The 15,302-nt window shown below is 50.4% G+C and overlaps 1 pseudogene; it reads left to right on the top strand.

The window, feature by feature from the left end:
- Window positions 1-930: 930 nt before the first annotated feature.
- Window positions 931-3,505, top strand: LOC114692684 (annotated as a pseudogene).
- The last annotated feature ends 11,797 nt before the right edge of the window (window positions 3,506-15,302 follow it).

Below are 15,302 nucleotides of genomic sequence, written 5' to 3'. Positions count from 1 at the left end.
AAGACAATGATGTGGGGAGACCCAGCCCACCATGGGCTGCACCGTTCCCTATGTAGGGAATCCTGAACTGTATCAGAATGGAGCAATCAGGCTAAGCATAAACAAGCAAGCATGTGACATGCATGCATTAATATCTCTCTGCTCTTGAGTGTGGCTGTGACTAGCTGCTTCCTGACCCTATCTCTCTGCCTGCCCCCAAAGTGGTGGACTATAACCTGGAGCTATAAATTAAAATAAACCCTCTCTCTACGTAGCTTTTTGTGAGGGTATTTTAGTCACAGCGGCAGAAATGAAACTAGAACACAGTGTATGAAGGAGCATGACCACCTCCGTGCCTTGATCTCGGACTTGTGTGTTCAGAATCGTGAGAGAACAAATCCCCATTGTTTAAGCCACTCAGTTAATAATGCATTGTTGCGGCAGTCCTGAGAAAACTGTACGCCAGCTCTGTGACATACCCATGCCTCCACGTATGCCTTTGTAAAATGGGAGCAGTGATGTCTCTTCATGAAGCCTGTTGTGTGGTCATCGAGGCTCTGTTCGCCCTGAGCCTCACACTGGTTCCTTTCTCCTTTAGAGAACAGGAGAAGCCAAGGATAGTGCCTTGGATCTGTAGCCCCAGCTACTGGGGAAGTGGAAACAGGAGCATGTCATAAGTCCAAGACTTTAAACCCAGTCTGCATTACAGAGACTCCATCTCTCTCTTTAAAAAAACAAAATGAATGAAAATGGAGTGAAACTAGAGTCCAAGCTAGAAATGGGGGAACATGCCTATAGTTCCAGCGCTTGGGAAGTAGAGACAGGAAGATCAGAAGTTCAAGACCAGTCTGTGCTCGGTGCTGAGTTCCAGGCCAGCCTGAGCTCGGACTGAAGGTAGGAAAGAGGGAAGAGCCTCAGCCCCAGAGAAACACCTAGACCAACACTGATGTGATGGGTGTGGCTGATGCTCAGAACTGGATGCAGAAATCTACTTCTGCCAACACCAGAAGGGCACAGATGGAGGATGAAGGCGAGGATGAGAACCAGGGCTAGAGTCCTGGCCACAAACCCCTAACGCCACAGTTAGCCCTGTGCTAAGAGTGTTGCTTATGCTTGCATTCATCAAAACAAAACAAACAAACTTTTGGACTATTTGTGCCTAAAACTATGCTGGGAAAAAATATTATTTTTTTAAACCCACCCAGGGACTAAGGAGATGACGCATTAGGACTCAAGTTGGGATTCTCAGCAGAAGTGTTGTGTGGCTTGTGTGCCTCTAGCCTTGGTCCTGGGAGTCAGCAACAGGCAGGTCCCTGGGGCTTGCTGGCCTGCCAGTCTAGTTCGCCTCATTAGTGATTCTCAGGGTCGGTGGATGGTCCGATTTCTTTTCTGTTGTCGAGATAAAATCACTCTGACCAAAAGCAACTTAAGTGGGGGGAAGGATTTATGTGTCTTTCACTTCCGGGTTGTAGCCAGTCATTGAAGGAAGTCAGGGCAGGAACCTGAAGTAGAAATCGTGAAGGAGCAAGCTTGCTGGCTTGTTCCCAGGCTCATGTTCACCCCCAAATTGATGACTCTAGGCTGTGCTGAGTTGACAGGGCTAACTAGGACAATGAGGGGCTCTCTCAAAAAAATGATGTGGAGAAGTGATTAAAGAAGACATCCTGATTTCAGTCTCGGGTCTCCACCTGCACCTGCATGGAGGAGGACTGGTATACACGTATGCAACACCACACACACACACACACACACACACACACACACACACACACGTGCACAGAGAGAAAGAGAGAGAGAGAGAGAGAGAGAGAGAGAGAGAGAGAGAGAGAGAGAGAGCGCCACATGGCTCTTGTTCTCATGATACGTGGAATACACTGGATAAGACAATGTGAACCAAACAAACCCTGGAGTGATCACCTGGAGAAAACAGAAAAACAGGGTCTGCTAGGAAGGACAGTTTGAAGAGGAGGCAGAGAAAGGCTGGGCCTTGCAGAAGACACTTACAGCCAGGCCTGGGGCTTTGGACTTCTGCATCTATGGCAGCACAGGTGTCAAGGTTCTGCAAGGGAAAGAAATGTGGGACTGTCACGCCCTTGACCTGGACCCTCACGTCCCAGTGCAGCCGCCAGGGCTGACATGGAAGAATCCAGTTCTGGATGGGAAAGACTTGGGAGCATGGCTGACTCCCTGTGCAGGGCAGCTGCCTCTGTGTCCACCAGTAAGGAGGGAGTGTGAGATGGCTCTGATCACATCCAGAACTGGCCTCCTGACTGGCTGTCACATTTTATAGCTTCGCAGTTCACATGACCACTTCCTCTTCCCAAGGCAGGAGAACTTCCCTTGGTATCTGAGCGACTCCATGCAGATGGAGTTGGACTCCATTCTTCCTAGGCCTTCCCTCCAGCCACTCCAGGTCCTGCTCCCCTAAACCCATCTCCCCCAACTTCTTAAGGTTTCTATCACTGTGAAGAGACACCATGACCACAGCAACTCTTATAAAGGAAAACATTTCATTGAGGCTAGCTTATAGTCCAAAGGTTTCGTCCATTATCATCATGGCAGGATATGGTGGTGTCAGGCAGACGTGGTGCTGGAGAAGGAGCCTAAGAGTTCTAAATTTTGCTTCTTCTTCAGAAAAACACCAAATGGTGGATGACCCCCGGTACAGCAGGAGCAGCAGGAGGGGCCCGGAGGACCCAGGGGCCCAGGATTAGGAGGCCAAGGCGGCTTCCATGGAGGATTGGGCAGCAGTCTTAGGGGCCGGGGTCATGGTAGAGGCCATGGCCATGGTCGGGGCTCGTGGAGGTAAAGCTGAAGACAAGAAGGGGATCCCCATCACCAAGCTGGGCCGCCTGGTTAAGGAGGTGAAGTTCAAGTCCCTGGAGGAGATCTACCTGTCCTCCCTTCCCATTAAGAAATTCGAGATAATTGACTTTTTCCTGGGCGCATCTCTAAAGGATGAGGTTCTAGAGATCATGCAGTGCAGAAGCAGACTCGGGCTGGCCAGCGGACCAGGTTCAAGGCTTTCGTTGCTATTGGGGACTACAATGTTCACGTTGGTCTTGGTGTTAAGTGCTCCAAGGAAGTAGCCACTGCCATCTGAGGGGCCACCACCTTGGTCAATCCTTCCATTGTCCCTGTGCGGAGAGGCTACTGGGGGAATAAGATTGGCAAGCCCCACACTGCTCTGTGCAAAGTGACAGGCCGCTGTGGCTCTGTGTTGGTCTCATTCCTGCCCCCAGAGGCACTGGCATCGTCTCTGCTCCTGTGCCCAAGAAGTTACTGATGGTGGCCGGCATTGATGACTGCTACACGTCAGCCAGGGGCTGCACTGCCATCCTGGGCAACTTTGCCAAGGCCACCTTTGATGCCATCTCCAAGACCTACAGCTACCTGACCCCCGACCTCTGGAAAGAGACCAAGTCTCCTTATCAGGAATTCACTGACCATCTTGTGAAAACCCACACCAGAGTCTCTGTTCAGAGGGCCCAGGCTCCAGCTGTGGCCACCACATAAGAGTTTTTATACAAGAAAAATAAAGTGAATAAAATCGGGGGGGGGGGGTTCTACCTCTCGATCCGCAGGCAGCAGCAGGAGACTGCTTGAGCATATGAGACCCCCAAGCCCGCTTCTACGGTGACACACTTCCTCTAAGGCCACTCCTACTCCAAGAAGGTCACACCCCATAATAGCACCACTCCTATGGGCCAAGCATTCACGCACATGAATCTTTGGGGGCCATTCCTATTCAAACCACCACAGCCCCCAAATGGGTCCTCCTTCCGTCCGCAACCCCCATATGTGAACGTCTCACAGAGCCCAGAGCTGGCCTCTAAGAAGAATCCGGGCACAGGATCCTGCCTGGACTCTGGAAGGAGCGGGTAGGCAGGAGGCAGCTGGTGGGTGCCAGAGGAACACTGTTCTCTTTCTCACATGGACGCTTGTGCCTTTCCACTTGGAAGATGAAACTCTACAGAACCCTGCTTTTGTGGAGGAGAGAAAACACTCTCTCTTCTTCACTCTGGTTGTCCTGCAGAGACAGGGCGACGGAACAGCGAGGGGAGTCTAAAACCTTATTTATGAGTCTTTCCATCCTTCCTTTAGTTGTCCAAAGCATATTTCCCTCTTGCAACTCAAACGACTAAATAAAGATGGCCAATGAGATGACTCGGGAGTAAAGAGGCTTGCCACAAAGACCTCACGACTTGGGTTTGACCCCAGGACCCACAGTGAACGGAGAGAACTAAGTCCTCAGAGCTGTGCTTCACACGTGCACATGTATACACATGTGCATGTGTATACACATGTATACACACACGCACATGTATACACACACGCACATGTATACACACACACATGTATACACACACGCACATGTATACACACACGCACATGTATACATACACGCACATGTATACACACACGCACATGTATACACACATGCACATGTATACACACTCACATGTATGCACACACACGTGCATACACACAAATGATGCTTTTAAGTGAATAAATATTTATTATAGGACAGACCACAGCTTTAGCAGATAAATGACGTTTTGAGAACTATTTATTGCCATTGGGGAAATGGCTGCAGTGTACTGTGAAGACATCCTATTTTTTGTAAGGACTAAAATCCATGTTAACAGCCAGGCGGTGGTGGCGCACGCCTTTAATCTTAGCACTTGGGAGGCAGAGGCAGGTGGATCTCTGTGAGTTCGAGGCCAGCCTGAACTACCAAGTGAGTTCCAGGAAAGGCGCAAAGCTATACAGAGAAACCCTGTCTCGAAAAAAGCAAAAAAATAAAATAAAATAAAATAAAATAAAATAAAATAAAATAAAATAAAATAAAATAAAATAAAATAAAATCCATGTTATTTATGAGAATGTGGCTTTGGGCCTTTTGTAATCATCAGGCTTCACTTTTAAATGAAGTCATACCAAAGCAAACTGCTCTGGGTGTGTCCCTGGGTATGGACTACAGAGCCACATGTCCAGCCCGCTTATTAGCTTGTCCCCACGGCTCCTATCCCACACCACGAGGGCTCAAGGAGCATCTGGAACCCGTAGACTGTTCCTTCTCTGATGCAGTGGTCACCGCACGGTGCTGCGACCTTGGATGATGAAAACTGAGCCACTGGGAAGCCAGATGTTTCACAAGGTACCACTGGGAGTTTCTGGGGCTACTCTGAGTTTTTGAATGATTGAGGATTTGGGATTCCACAAGCCGTCTCACCAAATTCAGGAAGGCACCGGCTTAGTGTCAAGGTTACAATTAGAGGACACAGCTCTAAAAGAGCTCAAGCGAAGAGATGCATGGGGCAACGGATGGCCATCTCCAGGGTGCACCTCCCTCCAACCACAGGGATGTGTTTGCCAACCTGGAGGCTCTCCAAACCCACAGGCTAGGGGCTTTATTGAGGTTTTGTTACGTAGGCATGCCTGAGTCCCTCATTGGCCCTTGGTAATTGAACTCGGTCTCAGGGACCCACTGGCCTTCCTGGAGATCATGGAGGGCAGGCCTGAAATTGCAAAAGCTTTAATCACCTGGCCAGGCTTTCCAGCAGCCAGTCCACATGCGACTGTCTGTGGGGCTCAAGCTTTGAGTCATCTCATTAGCATACGCAAATCAGTAAAAAGGGTGAGTCCTCGGAGAACCTTTCTGGGAACTTGTGGCAGAGACCCAATACTTGTTTTTCTTCTATTTTATTTTATTTCTTTCATCATACCACAGTGAGGTTCAAGGAAGGGGCTGTGGCCATGGATGGGCAGCGACAGAGAATACCAACAGCCTCAGATGGAAGCTGGGGTCCTACAGAGCTTTCTGAGGAACATTTGATAAGATAAACCTTTTAGAGTCCTGAAGTGTGCTTAGAGCTAAAACCTCCTTTTTTTTTTTCCCCCAGAGGCAGGAAAACTCCAGAGGGAAGCTGGCCGGGTGGTGCATACCTAGAATCCCAGCACTTGGAGACCAAGGTCAAGGTTGGAGGTCTAGGGCCAGCCTGGGCTGCAGAAAAAGAGTACTCTTCAAAATGAATTAACTGATGGATGGATCAATTAATAAGAGTTTAAATGTCCAGACAGAGCTTGGCTCTACTCAATCTCCCCCTTGCCTCTTGAGTCCCTCCAAGAAACATCCTCATTTTCCTGACCCCAGAGGTGAGCCAAGATTTACCTCCCAAGAGTTGCTGATGTCACCCTAGCTGGCCACTAGGGTGAGCAAAAGGACAAGAACTATGCAGAGGCCCAGCAAAAGCTCACCTGGGAAGGCTCTGTGTCACCTGACACCTGAGAGCGGACAGCTGCCAAGGCTTTCCAGACCTAAGCAGAGAGGGAACTGACATGATGCGAGGGGGCTGGGGAAGGAGAGGAGCTGGGGTTGGACATCTCTGTTGCCCTGTCTCTTCCTGGCTCAGGCTGCTGGCTGCTGGGGTCAAAGGGCTCTGGAGAAGCCATCCTTGACCTTGCAGGTTCACGTTGCAGATGTGGGAGGGGCCTGAGCAGCAGTCTTTGCAAGGGTGCCTCTCTGTCCAGTTTCTTCTGGGGTGTCAGCACTGAGCAGAGCTTTGCATACCAGGATTAGAAGAAGCAGAGGGCAGGGAGAAGGTGCCTTTCCCCACACCTCCAGGAAGTGCTGGACTCTGGGGCCTAGCCAAGTAGCAGAGGGGACAAGACCAGAAGGAGGCAAGCCTCCAAAACCAAAGATGCCGCTACCCCACAGAAAGACCCAACTGAACTCCAGCTTTATGCCTCTTTGCATCTCAGTGCAGGTCACTTGACTTCTGTAAGAATGACACAAAGACACGCATAGATGCACAACACACACACACACACACACACACACACACACACACACACACACGACTTATTGCATAGACTCCAATGCATTGACCCACACTTTGTGCACTGGTTAATGGGAGTGATTATTAATGTCACCCTACCCAGCAGTTCCCATCAACGCTGCCCAGGTGTGTGTGTGTGTGTGTGTGTGTGTGTGTGTGTGTGTGTGTGTATGTGTGTGTCCTCTGCTGCTCTCCCAGGCTCCAGGGTCCTGCAGTTCCTCAAGCCATGGGAAAGGCATCTTTTCTGTAGACTTGTCATCACTGATGAGGTTTCCTTCAGTCCTGCTGCTCAAAGACTGCCCTGTGCTGTCACTAAGAGAAAGCTGGAGCTGCAGGAAAGGGGGCTGCAGGAGCAGCTGCAGGAGAGGGAGCTGCAGGAGCAGCTGCAGGAGAGGGAGCTGCAGGAGCAGCTGCAGGAGCAGCTGCAGGAGAGGGAGCTGCAGGAGAGGGAGCTGCCGGAGAGGCAGCTGCAGGAGCAGCTGCAGGAGAGGGAGCTGCAGGAGCAGCTGACGGAGAGGGAGCTGCTCAGGCCTGTCAGAGCAGAACCTGCTCCCGAGAGCCACCAGGCCACCAGCTATCGTTGCTTAGGAAGAACGTGTCTCCTGAGCTTTTTGACACACACTGCTGAGCCTCACAGTGATATCCAGGATGGCCTAGAATTCATGATCCTCCTGCCTCAGCCCCTAAGTGGCTGAATTACATGTGTGTGCCTCTACACCTAGTGCATTCAAGCCTTTTTCATTTGTTGGCTCGTTTTTTGAGACAGGGTTTTTCTGTTCTGGAACTTGCTCTGTCGACCAGGCTGGCCTCGAACTCTGCCTGCTGTTGCTACCACTGCCTGGCTTAGTGCCTTCAAGTCTTGGTGTGATTAAACTGACAGGACCCATTAACAAGCAGCAAACTCACCAGCTTATATCTGAGAGAGAAACACTTTCCTATCCTAACTAGAAACACACTCTTGCAGGCTGTGGAGGTTAGTACTGTAAACACCAAACACCGTCCTCATCTCAAAAGGGAGAAGAGGTAGCTCATTACTGGATGTGGTGGTATCTGCCTTTAACCCCAGTACTCGGGAGGCAGAGGCAGGTGGATCTCTGTGAGTTTGAGGACACAGAGTGCTGCAGAGTGAGTTCCAGGACAGCCAGGGCTACGTAGAGAAACCCTATCTCAAAAAAAAAAAAAAAAAAAAAAAAAAAAAAGGTAGCTTATTATCGAGCCAAATTCAAGTGACCGTAGCCCAACAACACACACACTCAGGTTACCCCAAATTCCATGTTCCAACTTATATGAGGTAAGCCCACCAGAGACCACGACCTGGACACTCCTAAAGCTGAAAAGAAAGTCCTTATTGCCGGCCGGTGGCTGCATGGGGAATTTGCCCAAACCGCCTTACAGCCCTTGGTCTTTTATGCACAAAAGCCACCTTCTGGCTGTCACACTTCAAGCAGCAGAACTATAGAAGCCAAAAGGGACTTTCCTAAACTATGGACCAGTTGTTTGATTGATTAGGCCTTTGTTCCCATTTTGGCAGGTGTTAGGGGCCTTTGTGCTAGGTTTTAAGGTCAGAATGGTGCCTCTAACATGGCGTCAGTTGTGCTAATTTCTGGGGGCCAGTTACTCAACATAGTAACAGTCTGGTGATGTTTTTATAGTCACAGAACAAAAAAGTCATAAAGCAAAGTGCTTTTCAAGGGGCTGGAGAAATGGCTCAGCAGTTAAGAGCACTGGCTGTTCTTCCAAAGGTCCTGAGTTCAATTCCCAGCAACCACCTGGTGGCTCAAAACCATCCGTAGTGAGATCTGGTGCCCTCTTCTGGCCTGCAAGCATGCATGTAGGCAGAATACTGTATACAAAAATAAATAAATAAATCTTTAAAAGCAAAACAAAACAAAGTGCTTTCCAAAGGCATTGGTAGGGACATTAGGGAAGGGGGTACAGCAAAACAGGGGGATTTTGCTATAGGCCTCAGATGCTAGCTGCTGACTTTTTTAGCCCTGTGATTGGTTGGAAACTAGGTAGAGGTCTGTTCATACATTCCAAAGGATTTACCTAATGGTCACAGAGATGTTAAGTCGTGTGCAGAGGAGTGCAATAGATGGCCATTAAGGGAGCAAAAGATGCTCCAAGAGACTTTGATCCTGGACTTGCAACATTCCAACCTCTCCACATCGTAGAAGTTCTAATCAGCTCATCAGCCTTGCAGAAGGTTCGAGGAATGTGCAATTCCTTCCAGGAACTTTCGTTCACAGTATGAAGATGGTGGCCACCATGTCAAAGGGTTTCATCAGTCACTTATTGGGCTGCCTCTGCTCAGCTAAGGCCGCCCATGGTTCTGAGTTACTTTTCTTTCTCGGTCTTCTTCCAGAGCTCTGTGTTTTCTCACTGTTTCTCTGAAGCTACCCCCTCCCACCTCCTTCAAGGAGGCTGCTCTGAGTCACGTGATTTTCCCTCCTCTGGGCAGCTGCCAAGGCTTACAGCTTGCCTGCCTGTTGTTAGTCTCAAACTCTAACAAAATTGTCCTGGAACTTAAAAAAAGAAAGGAAAAAGAGCATTTTCCACAGTCAAGTGGACCTGGGGTTTGGGCAAATTAGTGTCCTGGGCCCTGAATCTCTGAGTGTGCAAAACGGAATTTATAAAAAAGCAACATGCCCCCCGCCCCTCTCCGAACATTAAAGCAGGTATTTGAGATTACAGAACACAGAGGACTAGAGTTGAAAACGATAAATAATTCACAGCCCCCGAGAGAAAAGTTTGCATCTTATCTCAGGCCGACAGAGGAGGCCTCTTTTCTCTGCCCGGCAGATGGGGCAAAGAACCTGCACCTGTTCTGTGAGTTGAGCTATAACCACCTCTTACCTTATTCCTCCGAGCCGCCTACCAACCAGCTACGGATGGAAACGTGAGACTTCTACCAAAAATGGGAAACCGAGGCCGCCGAGATGGCGCGCAGCCAGCCCAAGCACTCCTTTGATGGCGGGAAAGGCCAATTTGGTGATGGTTGACAGCCTCTGGTTTCCTTAGCGCGCCTGGCAAAGCTTGAGACACTGCCATTCCACCGTAAGACCAGGAGGGGGCGGCAAACCTCACCCCGCATTAGAAAGCGCCTAGACAGCTCGCACCTAGTAGAGCCAAGAGAGTCCATTGGGCCTCCAAGGTTCCAATGCTTAGTCCAACATGTCAGCTCTTCCATAAACGCTTCTTAGAGTTTGCTGAGTTTTCTGTGAATCTTACTCAACTTCTACCCATTAAACAAAAGCCACAGCAAAAATCTTTTAGAGAAGGGCTCATCTCCACTTTCAGGCCCCTCTGAGTATGCAGCGACTGTGAAGATTCTTAAAATGGGGTGGGGTGGGAGTGGGGGTGGAGTAGGGGGAGTGGAAAGGGAGAGGGCTCCGGCTCTGCTTCGGATCCCAGCACTGATCACAACCGTCCAGTAACTCCAGCTCCAAGGAGCTGACTCCTTCTAGTGGCCTCTGTGGGCACTGCACTCATGTGCACACCCTTAAAAAATAAATCTTTAACCAATTTAAAGATTCTTTAAAAGACTTTCTTATTGACACAGAGGACTATAAAATATACCCTCGTGATCTTTACAGAGAGGAGAGATGTGCGTAAGTGGTGGAATTTACACCTAGTATGTTGGAGGCCCTGGATTTGGTCCCTAGAATTAAAAACAGCAATAATCTTGCCAGAAACACCTACACATAGCCTCGGCCAGCTGTGTAACTTTCAGAGCATGCTGGTCCCAAGATAACGAGAACTGGTCCCATATCAGCTCAGAGCTCCAGACAGAAAGTGAACACAGTATAGTTTCCACAGGAAAGCCCCTAAGCCAGAGGAAAGTGTCGGTTGATTGAGTGCAAAAAGATGAGTCCTTAGAAAATCCCAGCCCCTGTTACCATCCAATCTTTTAATGTCTCAGCTTTGATATAAAAGATACAGGGTTGTGGTTTCCCAGGGCTAGAGGCTTGGACTGAATGAGTCAAAGCGCCAGGGAACTCCTGTGAAAACACATAGTCCACAGCCCAAAGCAGCCAACTGAAAAAATGAACATCGAAGAAGCTCTCCCGAGAACAGCCCAGACAGCACGTCACAGTAAAAAGACGCACCAGTGGAATCCCCTTTGCACTGTTCAGTGTTTCTTATTTCTGTGACGAAGTGCCTGGCAACAGCAACCCAGGGAAGGGGTTCTTCAGGCTCACACTTTGAAGGGATGCAGTCTGTCAAGATGGAGAAGGCCTGGTGGGAGCGTGAGGTGGCTGATCGTGTAACAGTTACAGTCCGGAATCAGTGATGATGCTAGTGCTCAGCTCACTTTCTCCTGTCTGCGCCATCAAGGACCCCAGGGTCCTCCACCGTCACAGTCATCCACTACAGCATTAGAGCAGGTCACCCTGCTTCAGTTAAGTCTCTCGGGAAATGCCCTCCCTGATGCCACTGATACATCCAGACGTGTGTCTCCCAGATGGCTCTAAATCTGACCAAGCTGAGATTTACAGCCAGAGTGCCTTCAGGCTGTAGAGCAGCGTGCAGGAGCCAACCTCAGACTGCGCTGTGGGGCTGGGCTAAGAACAACAGATCTCAGATTCAGGAGAGAGAAATCAAAGCGAACACATCGACACCAACGGAAGAAGGAAAATGGACAGGGCAGGTACCCATCCTGAACATGAGCTCGGTGAGAGGAAACCACGGAGCAGATCTGTGCCATCCCACAGCTGGTGCTTCTGTTTATACCCGTCGGTATGGCTGGAGCCTTTAAAATAAGCGCAGCCATTCATACAAGACAATAAACACATTATTCCCGAATTAAATAAATAAACCAAGACAAAGGGCTGCTGTCTCTCCCTGGATGTTGAGACAACTGCCTGGAAGGCTCTGGCTGGAGACCAACAATAACAGGAGAGGAGGCATTCTGTCTCCCTCAGGGACCATGCCGTCCATCATCCCACTCACTTTGCAGAAAACCAAGGCCTCAAGGAGTCACCAGTTCAAGATCTCCCGGACTCATCTACAGTCGTGAGTCTAAGACTGGGATTCTGGAGAAGGCAGCGCTGGCATATGAAACTTGTTCAGTAGCCCCCGCAAGCCCCTCCAAAGGGAGTACCCCACCTCCAAGACAAGGAGTCCCATTCTTCTGACTCTGCTCATATCCCCTTGCTCATCTAGGAAATGCAAAGCAAGGTTCTTCCCAGAGGCCTGGTTGAAATGGGGCCCCTTCTCCTTCAGCTGCAGGTGTGTGTCCCAGCCCCCTAACCCCGGCCCGGAACTATGAGCCACTGATACCCCAGAGTTCAGCAGCAACTTGCTCTCTGCCAGGTAGGTGTGACAGTATTAGAAAAGCCCTCAAATAGGCCTGGCAGTGGTGACCCACGCCTTTAATCCCAGCACTCAGGAGGCAGGGCAGACGGACCTCTGTGAGCTCGAGGCCACTGTCCTGTGTCCTCAGAAAGATGAGGACAACAAAAAGGCAGATTTCCCTCCTCACAGGGGCGGGGCAGGGGTGTCTCCCAGGAGCCAGGATGAACGGCGGCGCTCTGGAGAGTTTGCCTGTTTGTCCCCTGAGCCTGGCCTACTGTTCTCTGCCACCTGCGGTTCCATTCCAAGCCCCCGAAGGCTCTTCCTGCCTAGCAGGAAACATGCGCTAGAAGAGTGTGCAGAGGGAGTGCCTGAAGGTCAGGAGTCTCCGCGAGCCTGGGTGGGACTCCACCCCCACCCACAGCTGGCATAAGGTCCCTAAGGCTCATCCATGTGTCAGCTTCCTTCCTTTGGAAGGTCGAACAAGCGCCCTTGTTACGTTCTTTGACAATGACCGGGGGTCTGCCCTGCCCTGGCGTGGGGAGCCCTCCCGTGCCCAATCAGCGCTTCTGGTCCTGCACCTAGTATAGACAGTTGCTTTTACTGTAAGGGAAACAGCTATGTAGGATCAGACAGAAGCCACAAACAGGGACTCCACACTGCCATTTCCATGACACTCTTGTCCTTGGGGATAACACTGGTGTCTGGGGACACACTTCAATGTTACAAAGACCAATTTGAATCCTGCAAAATCACACCAAGAAGAACATGTTAAGCAAGTAGTGAGCAGTGGCCTAGGCTTAAAGTGGGGAAGCAAAGTGAATGGAACCTGGACTGTGGCTTTAGCCCAAGCTGAAACCCTTAAATCAAACGGACAGGAGCATCCCTGCTTGCTGGTCATCCCTGCTCGCCGGTCACCCCCTCAGAGGCCTTTCCTACATGCCCTCTCATGCGAATCCTGTTTTATTCTTCTTTATAACACCTGTGTGTATTATCTGCCTCCTTTGCTGAACTTGAGTGTGGAAGTTCCCTTTGTGGTTCCTGGTCGGGTCCCCAGTGCCTAGAACAATGCTTAGCCCACAGTCGGTGCTAGATAAAGTATTTGTTGACTGATTAGAAGAATGGACAGAGGCTTTGCGGTGGTGGCACACACCTTTAATCCCAGTACTCAGGAGACAAAGGCAGGCGGATCTCTGAGTTTGAGGCCAGCATGTTCCAGGACGGCCAGGGCTACACAGAGAAACCCTGTCTCAAAACAATCCCCCCTACTCACAAAAAAAAGAAAACAGACTGGATAGGAAAAAGAAATACATCAGCGGTGAGTGAACTAATTATTTCGCGACTGTGGAAACCAGGTTGGAGATGCGATCACCTAAGGAGTGGGAAGGGTCAGTGAGGGCTTCATGAACGCAGACCAAAATGAGCTGGGCAGTGGAGGCGAGAGCACAGGCCCAAGCAGAGACTGGAAAATATGAGATAATCTAAGCAAGGTGGGCCCGCCCTTCCTCCCTCTCCTGCGCTTCCTGCTCCAGGCAGGGGCTCTGCCTCAACCCAGACTTCTGTGCCTCCTGTTCTGTGGATGGAAAGGGCCAGGGCAAGGCCCTTCCAGCCCCTAGGTACACAGGACCCTGTACCGCTCCCTGTGAGCCTAAGAGCACCTAGCAGGGGCAGCTCTTGCCAGCAGCCGGCCTCCCAGGTCAGTTCTCCATGCCTCCTTCCGACCAGATGGAGCTCCTAACTCAACACATTCTCATCTGCCGGGTCAGCTTGCTCTCTACAAAGGACAGGGGTCACTGCCCCGAAAGGGTTACTGCATGAGCACAGGTTACAAATCAGGCCATCTGAGCTCTAATTCCTGTCTCATCCCTCACAGCTTATGGGCCCCTAAGCCCTTAGGTTCATCTGTAAACAAACACACCCCATGGGATTGTTATGAGAACAAAGGTCCATGTCAAGTCCTTAGCGCAGGACCTGGTCACCGTATGCTCAATAAGAGGCATGTCATGTGTCATGACTTGTTGACGACCCTGGCCTGGCAGCTTAATTCCTCCAAGGCGTACGGTGTGTAACACAGAATGTTTTGTTTGCTTTTTAACTAGTACTCCTTATATTCTTAATGCTGGGGGGTGCTAGGCTAGCAAGGCAGAGTTCCCTGAACTCCTATAATCCACAAAGTACCCGCTTTGCATCCTGCAAGGGGCCTGGCAGGCATGTAATAAATGCTGATGTCTGATAAACAGAATGGAAGTGGGTTACAAGGCGTGGGGAAAGCTGTGAAAGGCTTCTACCAGCTTCATATCTGCCGGCTCCTCACTTATTCCCTAACCCTTTCTGAAGAGTTGTCAGGGCTAGAAGCACTTTTCCTTCACGCTTCCAGCCACCCCATCTTACACGCCAAGGGGCTGACTGGGCACCTCTGGCTCTTTCCCCAGATGCCACTGCCTTGTGCCAACTCTGTTGGAGAAGGCCATCGTCAGGCCCACACCAGAAGCCTCAGTGAGCTTAAAGGAAAGGCTCTTGCCCCAAGCGCTGGGATGGATGGTCATTCCGGTATTGGCAGAGCGGGCATGCCAGGGTGCCATGTGCGGCTCGGCTTGGGCCTGGAAACTTGCCTGGGCAACAAGGGAGTAAAGAAAGGGCAGACACAGGTACAGGAAAGCTAGGGTTGTGTGGGCAAGGCATGCAGCAGCATCAACTACACAGCAGCAACCCAGAACCTCAGCCTGCTTATCCCGGGCAGAACCAGTTGGGGTGAGCTTGTCTCGGTAGGAGGTCTCTGTAGGGGAGAAGTCTCAGGTTGCAGTCCTCCAGGAGGAGGAAGCAGCAGCTGCTAGTTTTAGCACAGTCAACACTCACATGTGGACCAGGGGAAGGCTTTGCCCCTTCCCACCACCCTGAGGTATTGATCCTGGTCAATAATACACATTCACACAGGACTTGACCCACTCCTTACATATTCACGCAAGGCTTCCCGAAGCATACACCAAGACCCCGAAGCTGACAGACAACTGTTTGGCCTGATTTGCTTAGGAGGGAGCTTTCTGTGTGACCTTAGGTCATTCCCATATGTGACAAGGCAGAGAGAGCTGGAGTGGGAAATAACCAGGAAAGGAACAAGCTTGGGGCTTAAGGAGGAGCTGGAGATAGGGCGTGACCAGGAACACCCCTTAGAAGACGTGATAGTGG

This window comes from Peromyscus leucopus, chromosome 4 (genome assembly GCF_004664715.2).
Source record: "Peromyscus leucopus breed LL Stock chromosome 4, UCI_PerLeu_2.1, whole genome shotgun sequence".
NCBI lineage: Eukaryota > Metazoa > Chordata > Mammalia > Rodentia > Cricetidae > Peromyscus > Peromyscus leucopus.
The sequence above is the reverse complement of the archived record's forward strand: the minus strand, read 5'-3'. Positions and strand labels throughout refer to the sequence as shown.